The following is a 10732-nucleotide window of genomic DNA, read 5'->3' as shown; positions in this document are numbered from 1 at the left end:
TTGAAACGGTTGTGCAATGGGTAGGATAGTGTTTTAAATTCCTAATCCCTGCTCAATGAGTTGACGTTTTTTGAAGAGTGTGGTTAAAATAACATGAAATTCACTATAATAAACCAGTGAAATAGTATGAATGTGTATGAAAATCTTGATATACATATAAATAGAGCATTAATATCTGTAGGAAAGTGCAAAATCACTGAGAATTCACGTTTAAACAGCTGTGAAATGAGTAGAATAGTATTAACATTCAAAATTCACACTGAGTTAACTGGCATTTTTTTTTAAATGGAGGTTTAATCTTTTAAAATTTATGATTATACGCTCAGATAACTGTCTGAAAGTCATTAAATTGATTACTATTCACAAGTATAGACCAGTGAATTAGTAACAAATGTGTATGAACCACTTGGAATACATGTAAATAGAATCTTCATATGTGCAGAGCAGTATTAAATCAATGAGAATTAGCGTTCCAACAGCTTTGAAATTGGTAGGAGAGTGTTTACATGCATAATTCCACCTGAGTGAGTTAGCGTTTTGAGAAGAATGTGTTTTACAAATTTCAAAGATTCCTGTTTTTAAAACCAAGAAAAGTGTAAAGAAGTGTTTCCAACAGAATTCACAAGGAAATAAGAGGCAAATGATTAGAAAAGTGATGGAAAAACCTAGCATAAATGTCAATAGAGCCTTAATATCTTTAAGGTCATGTTAAAACATTATGATTTTGCCTTCAAACGGTTGTGCAATTAGTAAGATAGTGTTTTACCTTCTTAATTCTGGCTCAATTAATTGGTGATTTTGGAATAGTGTGGTTAATATAACTTGAAATTCACTATTATAGACCAGGAAATAGTATGAATGTGTATAAAACACTTGGAATACATATAAATAGGGCCTTAATATCTGTAGGGCAGTGTACAATCACTGAGAATTCATGTTCAAACAGCTGTGAAATGAGTATAATAGTGTTACCATTCATAATTCCCACTCAGTTAATTGGCATTTTTTAAAAAAAGGCAGTTTAATGTTTTATTTTTTAAAATATATTTTATTGATCTTTTGCAGAGAAGAAGGGTGAGAGATACAGAGTTAGAAACATTGATGTGAGAAAAACATCGATCAGTAGCCTCCTGCACATCTCCTGCTGGGGATGTGCCTGTAACCAAGGTATATGCCGTTAACCAGAAGCAAACCAGGAACCTATCAGTCCACAGGCCAACATTCCATCCACGGAGCCAAACTGGTTTTGGCAGGTAGTTTAATCTTTTAAAATTTATGATTATAAGTTCAGAGAACTGCCTGAAAGTCATTAAATCAATTAGAATTCATAATGATAGACCAGTGAATTACTAAGGAATGTGTATGAGCCACTTGGAGTACATGTAAATAGAGCCTTCATATGTCAGGACATTATTCAATCAATGACAATTAGCTATCCAACAGCTTGGAAATGGGTTGCAGACAGTTTACATTCGTAATTCCACCTGAATGAGTTAGTGTTTGGGAAGAATGTGTTATATAAATTTCAAAAATTCCTATTCTTAAAAATAAGAAAATTGTAGAGAAGTGTTTCCAACAAAATTCACAAAAATGGACAATTGTAATGATTAGAAAAGTGATTGAAAAACCTAGCATAAATGTCAATAGAGCTTTCACATGTGTAAGGTTATGTTAAAACTTTAGGATTTTGCCTTCAAAAGGTTGTGCAATAAATAGAACAGTGTTTTACATGACTAATTCCTCCTCAAGGAGTTGGCGTTTTTTGAAGAGTGTGGTTAAAATAACTTGAAATTCACTATAATAGACCAGTGAAATAGTATGAATGTGTATGAACCACTTGTTATACATATAAATAGAGCTTTAATATCTGTAGGAAAGTGTTAAATCACTGAGAATTCAGGTACAAACTGCTGTGAAGTGAGTAGAATAGTGATAACATTCATAATTCCCTCTCAGTTAATTGGCATTTTTTAAAAAGGTGGTTAAATTGCTTAAAATTTATGATTATAAGCATTGAATACTCTCTGAAAGTCATTAAATTGATTAGAATTCACAAGGGTAGACAGTAAATTAGTAAGGCATGTGTATGAACCACTTGGAATACATGTAAATAGAGCCTTCATATGTGCAGGGCAGTATTAAAGCAATGAGAATTAGCGTTCCAACAGCTATGAAATGGGTTGCAGAGTGTGTACATGCGTAATTGCACCTGAATGAGTTAGCATTTGGAGAAGACCGTGTTTTACAAATTTAAAATTTCCTGTTCTTAAGATCAAGAAAACTGTAAAGAAATGTTTCCAACAGATTTTACAAGGATAGATGAGAAAAATGATTAGAAAAGTTATGGAAAAATCTAGCATAAATGTAAATAGAGCCTTAATGTCGGGAAGGGAGTGTTAAAACATTAGGGTTTTGCCTTCAAACGGTGGTGTAATGGGTAGGATAGTGTTTTAAATTCCTAATCCCTGCTCAATGAGTTGACGTTTTTGGAAGAGTGTGGTGAATATAACTTGAAATTCACTATAATAAACCAGTCAAATTGTATGAATGTTTATGAAGCACTTGTTATACATATAAATAGAGCCTTAATATCTGAAGGAAAGTGTAAAATCACTGAGAATTCACGTTCAAACAGCTGTGAAATGAGTAGAATAGTGTTACCATTCATAATTCCCAGTCAGTTAATTGGCATTTTTGAATAAAGGTGGTTTAATCTTTTTAAAAAAAATATATTTCATTGATTTTAGAGAGGGAGAGAGAGATAGAATCAACAATGATGAGAATCATTGATCAGATGCCTCCTGCATGCCCCTTATAGGGGATCGATTCTGCAACCCAGGCATGTGCCCTAGGCCGGAATCGAACCCTTGACCCTTTAGTCTACAGACCGAAGCTCTATCCATTGAGCCAAAAAGCTAGGGCTAATCTTTTAAAATTTATGATTATAAGCTAAGAAATCTGCGGGAAATTCATTAAATCTATTAAAATTCATAAGGATAGAGTAGTGAATTAGTAAGGAATTTTTATAAACCACTTGAAATACATGTAAATAGAGCCTTCATATGTGCAGGACAGTATTAATAAATGAGAATTAGCGTTCCAAAATCTTTGGAATGGGTTGGAGAGTGTTTACACTAGGAATTCCACATGAACGAGTTAGCGTTTTGGTAAGAATGTGTTTTAATAATTTAAAATAATCTTTTTAAAACAAATAATACATTACAGAAGTGTTTCCAACAGAATTCACAATGATAGGAAGGAAATGATTAAAAACGTGATTGAAAACCCTAGCCTAAACGCAAATAGAGCCTTAATATCAGTAAGGTCGTGTTAAAACATTAGGATTTTGCCTTCAATCCGTGGTGCAATGGGTAGGATATTGTTTGACATACATAATTCAGGCTCAATGAGTGGGCATTTGTGGAAAAAATGTGGTTAAAATAACTTGAAATTCAGTATAATAACCAGTAAAATGGTATGACTGTGTGAACCATTTGGAATACATATAAATAGAGCCTTAATATCTGAAGTACAGTGTAAAGTCACTTAGAATTCACGTTCAAACTGCTGTGAAATGAGTAGAATAGTGTTAACATTCCTAATTCCCGCTCAGTTACTTGGCTTTTTTTTTTTAAAAAAAAAACACACGTGGTTTCTTCCCTTAAAATTTCTGAATATAAGCTCAAAGAATTGCCTTAAAGTCATTAAAATAATTAGAATTCAGAAGGATATACAGTGAATTAATAATGAATGTGTATGAACCACTTGTTATACATGTAATTAAAGCCTTCATATGTGCAGGGCAGTATTAAATCAATGAGAATAGCGTTGCAACAGCTATGAAATGGGCTGCAGAGTATTTACTTTCGTAATTCCACCTGAGTAAGTTAGCGTTTAAAATTTCCTGTTTATAAAACCAAGAAAACTGTAAAGAAGTCTTTCCAACAGAACACAAGGATAGACCAGGGAAATGATTAGAAAATTGATTGAAAAATCTAGCATAACTGTAAATGGAGACTTAATGTCTGGAAGGAAGTGATAAAACATTAGGATTTTGCCTATAAACGGTTGTGCAATGGGTAGGATTGTGTTTTAAATTCCTAATTCCTGCTCATTGAGTTGATGTTTTTGGAAGAATGAGGTGAAAATAACTTGAAATTCACTATAATAAACCAGTGAAATAGTATGAATGTTTATGAAGCACTTGTTATACATATAAATAGAGCCTTACTATCTGGAGGAAAGTGTAAAATCACTGAGAATTCACGTTCAAACAGCTGTGAAATGAGCAGAATAGTGTTAATATTCATCATTCCCGCACATTTAATGGGAGTTTATCTTTTAAAATTTATGATTATAAGTTCAGAGAACTACCCGAAAATCTTTAAGTCAATTAGGATTCACCATGATAGACCAGGGAATTAGTAACGAATGTGTATGAACCACTTGTAATACATGTAAATAGAGCCTTCATATGTGCAGGGCTGTATTAAATCAATGAGAATTAGCGTTCCAACAGCTTTGAAATGGGTTGGAGAGTGTTTACATGCGGAATTGACCCTGAATGAGTTAGCGTTTTGGGAAGAAGGTGTTTTAAAAATTTACAATTTCCTGTTCTTAAAACTAAATAAACTGTAAAGAAGTGATTCCAACAGATTTTACCAGGATAGACGAGAAAAATGATTAGAAAAGTGATTGAAAAACCTAGCATAAATGTAAATAGAGCCTTAATGTCAGGAAGGGAGTGTTAAAACATTAGGGTTTTGCCTTGAAATGGTTGTGCAATGGGTACGATAGTGTTTTAAATTCCTAATCCCGGCTCAACGAGTTGACGTTTTTGCAAGAGTGTGGTGAAAATAACTTGAAATTCACTATAATAAACCAATGAAATAGTATGAATGTGTATGAACCACTTGGTATACATATATACAGAGCCTTACTATCTGGAGGAAAGTGTAAAATCACTGAGAATTCACGTTCAAACAGCTGTGAAATGAGTAGAATAGTGTTAACATTCATCATTCCTTCACATTTAATTGCCAATTTTTAAAAAAGGTGTTTTAATCTTTTGAAATTTATGATTATAAGTGTAGAGAACTGCCCTAAAGTCTTCAAATGAAGTAGAATTCACCATGGTAGACTAGTGAATTAGTAACGAATGTGTATGAACCACTTGGAATACATGTAAATAGAGCCTTCATATGTGTAGAGCAGTATTAAGTCAATGAGAATTAGCATTCCAACAGCTTTGAAAGAGTTGGAAAGTGTTTACATTTGTAATTCCATCTGCATGAGTTTGCATTTGGAAAGTATGTGTTTTACAAATTTCAAAAATGTCTGTTTTTAATACCAAAAATCTGTAAACAAAAGTTTCCAACCAAAATGAGAAGCATAGATGAGGGTTATGAGTAGAAAAGTGATTGAAAATTCTAGCATACATGTTAATCGAGTCTTGATATCTGTAGGTTTGTGTTAAAACAGTAGAATTATGCCTTTAAACGATTTTGTAATGGGTAGGATTGTGTTTTACATTCCTAATTCTGGCTCAATGAGTTGGTGTTATTGGAAGAGTGTGGTTAAAATAACTTGAAATTCACTATACTAAACCAGTGAAATAGTATGAATGTTTATGAAACACTAGTTATACATAGAAATAGAGCCATAATATCTGTAGGAAAGTGTAAAATCACGGAAAATTCACGTACAAACAGCTGTGAAATAAGTAGAATAGTGTTAACATTCATAATTCCCAATCAGTTAAATGGCATTTTTCAGAAGGTGGTTAAATCTTGTAATATTTATGATTATAAGCTCAGAGAAATGTCTGAAAGTCGTTATGATGATTATAATTCACAAGGATAGATAGTAAATTAGGAAGGCATGTTCATGCACCACTTGGAATACATGTAAATAGAGACTAATTCTCTGTGTAGCCATGTTCAAACACTGTAAAATGACTTTAAACAGCTATGAAATGAGGAATATACTGTACACATTTACAATTCTGGTTGAAACAGTTAGCTTTTTAAAAGAAAACTCCTTAAAACCCTTGAAAAATCAAATCTGTAGACATCATAACAGTGTAACTTAGACTGAAGCTCTTAGAAATCAAAATGATAGAACGAGGAATTGTACAGGAAGGTATCTGAAACGCCAGGAATACATTAAATAGAGCCTTACTCTCTGTGGGGCCGAGTTCAAACTCTGAAGGCTCTCATAGAAACAGCTGTATAGTCACGAGGATGCTGATTACATTTCTATTTCCGGTCCAAAAACTTGGCGTTTTTAAAAAACCCAACAAAAAAACTTCAATTCAAGTCTATATAGTTCAGAACATGATGTTGGTTAGATTAAATCTCTAAGAAGTCAAAAAATAGAACCTGGAATTGAATGGGAATGTATCTGAAACGCTAGCATTACATGTAAATATAGACTTATTGTCGACAGGGCCATGTTCTAACACTGAAAAAAGACTTTCAAACAGCTGTGAAATGACAAATATACGGTTTCCTTTTATAATTCCTGTTCAATCTGTTAGATATTTAAAAGAAACCAGGTTACAACCCTTTAAAATTCAAATCTATAGTCCTCAGAACACTATGTGAGTTAGACTGAACCTTTAAGAAATCAAAATGATAGAACATGGTTTTGTATAGGAAGGTATCTGAAATGCTAGGAAAACATGTAAATAGAGCCTTACTCTCTGTGGGGCCATGTTCAAACACTGAAAGCTCTCATAGAAACAGCTGTTTAGTCACGAGGATACTGATTACATTTGTATTTCCAGTACAAAAACTTGGCGTTTTTAAAAATCCCGGCACAAAAAAGTTCAAAATTCAAGTCTGTAGAGTTCAGAACACGATGTTAGTTAGATTCAATCTCTAAGAAGTCGACAAAATAGAACGTGGAATTGTATGGGAATGTATCTGAAACGCTAGGGTTACATGTAAATACAGCCTTACTGTAACGGGGCCGTGTTTTAACAGTGAAAACTGACTTTCAAACAGTTCTGAAATGACGAATATATGGTTTCCATTTATAATTCCTGTTCAGTCTGTTAGATATTTAAAAGAAACCTGGTTACAACCCTTTAAAATTCATATCTGTAGACCTCAGAACACTATAGAAGTTGGACAGAACCTTTAAGAAAGCAAAATGATAGAACATGGTTTTGTATAGGAAAATATCTGAAAAGCTCGGAAAACAAGGAAATAGAGCCTTACTCTCTGTGGGGCAGTGTTCAAACACTGAAAGCCGTCATAGAAACAGCTGTTTAGTCACGAGGATACTGATTACATTTGTATATCCGGTAAAAAAGGGCGTTTATATAAAACCCCGAATAAAAAAACTTCAAAATTCAAGCCTGTAGAGTTCAGAACATGATGTTAGTTAGATTAAATCTCTAAGAAGTCATAAAAATAGAACGTGGAATTGAATGGGAATATATCTGAAACGCTAGGGTTACATGTAAATACAGCCTTACTGTAATGGGGCTGTGTTCTAACAGTGAAAAGAGACTTTCAAACAGTTCTGAAATGACGAATATACAGTTCCATTTATAATTCCTGTTCAGTCTGTTAGATATTTAAAAGAAACCTAGTTACAACCCTTTGAAATTGATATCTGTAGACCTCAAAACACTATATGAGTTGGACAGAACCTTTAAGAAATCAAAATAATAGAACTTGGTTTTGTATAGGAAGGTATCTGAAAAGCTCAGAAAAAATAATTAGAGCCTTACTCTCTGTGGGGCTGTGTTCAAACACTGATAGCTCTCATAGAAACAGCTGTTTAGTCAAGAGGATACTGATTACATTTGTATTTCCGGTAAATAACTTGGCGTTTTTAAAAACCCGGCATAAAAATCTTCAAAATTCAAGCCTGTAGAGTTCAGAAAATGATGTTAGTTAGATCGAATCTCTAAGAAGTCAAAAAAATAGACCCTGGAATTGTATGGGAATATATCTGAAATGCTAGGGTTACATGTAAATACAGCCTTACTGTCCACGGGCCGTGGTCTAACAGTGAAAACTGACTTTCAAACAGTTCTGAAATGACGAATATACAGTTTCCATTTATAATTTCTGTTCAGTCTGTTAGATATTTAAAAGAAACCTGGTTACAACCCTTTAAAATTCAAATCTATAAACCTTAGAACACTAAGTGAGTTGGACAGAACCTTTAAGAAAGCAAAATGATAGAACATGTTTTTGTGTAGGAAGGTATCTGAAAAGCTCGGAAAACAAGTAAATAGAGCCTTACTCTCTGTGGGGCCGTGTACAAACACTGAAAGCCGTCATAGAAGCAGCTGTTTAGTCACGAGGATACTGAATACATTTGTATGTCCGGTAAAAAACTTGGCGTTTTTAAAAAAACCTGGCATAAAAAAGTTCAAAATTCAAGTCTGTAGAGTTCAGAACACGATGTTAGTTTGATTAAATCTCTAAGAATTAAAAAAAACAGAACCTGGAATTGTATGGGAATGTTTCAGAAATGCTAGGGATACATGTAAATACAGCCGTACTGTAACGGGGCTGTGTTCTCACATTGAAAAATGACTTTCAAACAGTTCTAAAATGACAAATATTCGGTTTCCACTTATGGTTCCTGTACAATCTGTTAGATATTTAAAGGAAACCTGGTTACAACCCTTTAAAATTGGAATCTACATACCATAGAACACTATGTGAGTTGGACAGAACTTTTTTAAAAAAAATGTTTTATTGATTTTTTTACAGAGAAGAAGGGAGAGGGATAGAGAGTTAGAAACATCGATGAGAGAGATCGATTAGCTGCCTCCTGCACGCCCCCCACTGGGGATGCGCCCGCAACCAAGGTACATGCCCTTGACCGGAATCGAACCTGGACCTTTCAGTCCGCAGGCCAACGCTCTATCCACTGAGCCAAACCGGTTCGGCCAGAACTTTTAAGAAATCAAAATAATAGAACCTGCTTTTATATAGGAAGGTATCTGAAAAGCTCGGAAAACAAGTAAATAGAGCCTTACTCTCTGTGGGGCCCTGTTCCAACACTGAAAGCCATCATAGAAACAGTGTTTTAGTCATGAGAATACTGATTACATTTTTATTTCCGGTAAAAAACTTGGCGTTTTAAAAAAACCCGGCATAAAAAACTTCCAAATTCAAGCCTGTAGAGTTCAGAAAAAGATGTTAGTTAGATTAAATCTCTAAGAAGTCAATAAAATAGATACTGGAGTTGTATAGGAATATATCTGAAACGCTAGGGTTACATGTAAATACAGCCTTACTGTAAAGGGGCCGTGTTCTAACAGTGAAAACTGACTTTCAAACAGTTCTGAAATGACGAATATACGGTTTCCATTTATAATTCCTGTTCCATCTGTTAGATATTTAAAAGAAACCTGGTTACAACCATTTAAAGTTCAATCTATAGACCTTAGAACACTATTTGAGTTGGACAGAGACTTTAAGAAATCAAAATGATAGAACCTTGTTTTGTGTAGGAAGGCATCTGAAAAGCTCGGAAAACAAGTAAATAGAGCCTTACTCTCTATGGGGCCGTGTTCAAACACTGAAAGCCGTCACAGAAACTGCTGTTTAGTCACTAGGATACTGATAACATTTGTATTTCTGGGAAAAAACTTGGCGTTTTTAAAAAACCCGGCATAAAAATCTTCAAAATTCAAGCCTGTAGAGTTCAGAACACGATGTTAGTTAGATTAAATCTCTAAGAAGTCAATAAAATAGAACCTGGAATTGAATGGGAATATATCTAAAACGCTAGGGTTCCATGTAAATACAACCTTACTGTAACGCGGCAGTGTTCTAGCAGTGAAAACTGTAGAAAAACTGTCAAATTTTGGTGAAAATTTTAAATAAACAATAATAGTCGAGCGAAATGATTAGAAATGTGTAAGAAACACTTGAAGTACAAGTAAATAGAGCCATACTATCGGTATGGACGTGTTCAATAACTGAGATTAGAGGTATAAAGCTGTGAAATGACGAGAATAGTGTTAATATTTACAATACTGGCTAATTTCCTTGGCGTTTTTCAGAAGAAAGTTCTTTGAAACATTAAGAATTGCAGTATATAGACCTCAGAATTTGTATATAAAGCCCTTAAATGAAGAGAATACTGTTCCTATTTACAATTAAGGCTGAATTGACCAGAGTTTTTTGAATGAAACAGTTTAAAGTGATGATTCATGTATATATTTCTAAGTAAACTGCCTCATTTTGGGAAAATTCTTAAAATACACAATGACAGTACATGGAAATGATTAGGAACCTGTAGGAAACGCTTGATTTAGAAGTAAATAGGCCCATACCATCTTATTGCCGTATTCAATTACCGAGATTAGAGGTAGAAAGCTGTGAATTGACGAGAATACTGATAATGTTTACAATTCTGGCTAAATTTCTTGGCTTTTTTCCTAAGAAAGTTCTCTCAAACATTGACAGTTACTATTTAGTCAGCTCAGTATTTGTGAAAAAAGCTTTTAAATACAGAGAATACTGTTTCTCTTTACAGTTGAGTCATATTTGACTGGAGTTTCAGGAATGAAACAGTTCAAATCCTGAAGATACACGTATATACCTGTAGGAAAACTGTCTATCTTTGGTAAAACTTTAAAATACACAGTAATAGTCCTGCGAAATGATTAGAAGTCTGTAAGAGACACTTGAAGTACTAGTAAATACAGCCATACCATCGTTATGGCTATGTTCAATCACCGAGATTTGAGGTG

The sequence above is a fragment of the Myotis yumanensis genome, unplaced genomic scaffold (assembly GCF_028538775.1).
Source record: "Myotis yumanensis isolate MYYU_CA2020_CCGP unplaced genomic scaffold, mMyoYum1.0.hap1 SCAF_7, whole genome shotgun sequence".
Lineage (NCBI taxonomy): Eukaryota > Metazoa > Chordata > Mammalia > Chiroptera > Vespertilionidae > Myotis > Myotis yumanensis.
Note: the sequence above shows the minus strand (reverse complement) of the source record.